The sequence below is a fragment of the Penaeus vannamei genome, chromosome 2 (assembly GCF_042767895.1).
Source record: "Penaeus vannamei isolate JL-2024 chromosome 2, ASM4276789v1, whole genome shotgun sequence".
Lineage (NCBI taxonomy): Eukaryota > Metazoa > Arthropoda > Malacostraca > Decapoda > Penaeidae > Penaeus > Penaeus vannamei.
Window position 1 is genome coordinate 2,357,379 of NC_091550.1, and position 2,500 is coordinate 2,359,878.

The 2,500-nt window shown below is 43.5% G+C and overlaps 1 protein-coding gene across 4 annotated transcripts in view; it reads right to left on the reverse strand.

The window, feature by feature from the left end:
* Positions 1-1,028: 1,028 nt before the first annotated feature.
* The window catches only part of LOC138863632 (putative fatty acyl-CoA reductase CG5065), a 73,888-nt gene continuing 72,416 nt past the window's right edge, over positions 1,029-2,500 (reverse strand). For all 4 annotated transcript variants that reach the window (XM_070128455.1, XM_070128441.1, XM_070128450.1 and 1 more), the window contains exon 9: positions 1,029-2,500. This exon is cut by the window's right edge and continues 3,675 nt beyond it. The gene's annotated coding sequence lies outside the window, so the exon portion shown is untranslated.

The window sequence follows — 2,500 nt, forward strand, 5'->3', positions numbered from 1 at the left end:
GGAGGAGGGGTGGAGGAGGAAGGAGGAGGGGTGGTGGAGGAGGAAGGAGGAGGGGGGGAGGAGGAGGAGGAGGAGGAGGAGGAGGGAGGAGGAGGAGGAGGGGGAGGAGGAGGAGGAGGAGGAGGGGGGAGGAGGAGGAGGAGGAGGAGGAGGAGGGACAGGAGGAGGGAGGAGGAGGAGGAGGAGGAGGAGGAGGAGGAGGAGGGAGGAGGAGGAGGACCTTTGTGCCACTTCACCTTCAGTGCCATTGGCCGAGGTGACTGTGCAAGGGGAAATTGCAAGGCGAGAGGAGGGAGGGGGGAGGGAGGGGGGGGGGGGGGAGGAGGAGGAGGAGGAGGACCTTTGCGCCACTTCACCTTCAGTGCCATTGGCCGAGGTGACTGTGCAAGGGGAAATTGCAAGGCGAGAGGAGGAGGAGCGGGGGGGGGAGAGGGAGGGGGGGAGGGGGAGGAGGAGGAGGAGGAGGACCTTGTGCCACTCACCTTCAGTGCCATTGGCCGGAGGTGACTGTGCAAGGGGAAATTGCAAGGCAGAGGAGGAGGAGGAGCGGGGGAGGAAGGGGGGGGGGGATGAGATGCTTGCGTTATAGACGGTGTTGGATTTAATGATGGAATAAAAATAATAGAAAATAGAAAAAAAAATAAAAAAACAGAGAGAAAAGAAAAGATGGGGGAAAATTTAATATAAAAAAGACGGAAATTAGATTGAAAAAGGTCAATAGAATAAAAGAATTAGAATTATCGGTGATAGAACGTAGAGAGGGAAATAATATAAATGAAGGGAGAAAAAAGAACGAAAAAAAGGACAAAAAGAAAATAAAGAAATGAAAAGAAAAACTATGAAAAAACAAAAAAGAAAATAAAGGCATAAAAAAACTAGGAAAAAAGACAAAAATAAGAGAGAAAAAAAACGAAAAAGATATATATACAGCTACTTTCCTCCTTCCTCCAAAAATACCTCACATCGTCTTTTAAAAAATATATTTCCAAAAAACGCCCAAAAAAGGATGGAATGACAAAACACGAATCTTCATCATTATCATTTATTTTGAGAAGATGGATGTAACGACTTTGATGTGTATAAAGGATCACATTCTGTCCAGGTCTGAACATAGGGGAGGGGAGGGGAGGGGGGGAGGTGTGGATCGGGGTCGGGAATTTGGAAAAAGAGTGTACGTGTGTTAATGTGTACGTGTGTATGTGTACATTTTGTGTGTACATTTTGTGCGTTAAAAACGAGAAAAGATCACGCGAAGCGAACTCAAGTCAGAACGTCGGAGAACAGCTTTTAAACCGCGTGTTCTGTGCAGTGTTCTCTCGACTCCTTTTCAAAAAATCGAAGAATCATTACCTTCAAAATAAACATAAACAATAAGTCTTCCTCACATTGAATCACAATCACCGACGGAACAGTCACTGCTCCCCGGATTAAATATTCCTCCTGATAAAAATAAACAAAATAATAATATTAATACGGAATCATACATAAAACCATTTAAAATACACCAGATTTTAATTTTTTGTCCGAATGTCAGTCCACTTTTCCTTCTTTATCTTTTTTTTCTTTTCACTTTTTTCCCCCCAAGCTACAGCCACTTTCTTCCTCTGTCCGTGTTCCAATTAACCTTCACTCGTGAACAAAAAAAACTCACAGTAGGTCGGGGCCGAAAAGAAAGGAAGGAAAGAAGGGGGAAGTGAATAAGGTCAGACGAAATGAGAACAAAGACGAAACGGTGCGTCCCAAGCAAGGTCTTTTGAACTTAAGAGTCTTGTTTTCCCCCTAATGGCTCTCTTTATCTGTAGGCAGCCACCGTGTTCGCAAATATTCAATCCTTTAACTCCTTTTCAAAACTCAGTACCTCGAAACTCACATGTACTCCTTTTAAAACTCACTAAATGCCTCAAAACTCATACCTACTCCTTTGAACTCCTTCCAAAACTCACTGATTGACTCAATATTCATAACAGTTGTGACAGGTTCATATTACGATCTTTAAGAGCGTTCTTAAACAACGTGGGAAACACCAGTCTCTCGGCGCAGGTGCTTCTCGAACCCAACAAAGGGGCGGACATATTGAAGAGCATCCTTTACAATACCATAAACCACAAACAAATTAACAAAATTGTCCTTCAAATACTAAACCCATGCTTTCAAAACTGAACTGTCCAATAAGTTCTCTCGTGAATGTACCTCTTCCTTTTTTCCTTGCGTTGCAGCCTAAACAAACAACCAAACAAAATGAAAAAAAAAAAAAATGAAATTGCAATCAGGCCGCTTCAAAAAAATCATCCATCATCTATTCCGTCTACGTAACAATTCCAAATGCGATGGAAATTATTCTACAAAGATGGGAAACGTGACATGATAAAAGCGATCCTCCTAAGTCACGGCAAGGTCCTCCCTCCCATCCCGAACTTAATTATCCCCCAAAACATGTGAAAAGTAACCGGACGTCCGAATAAACAGTCTTGCTGGAGAGGACTGAGAACCGTTTCTACAA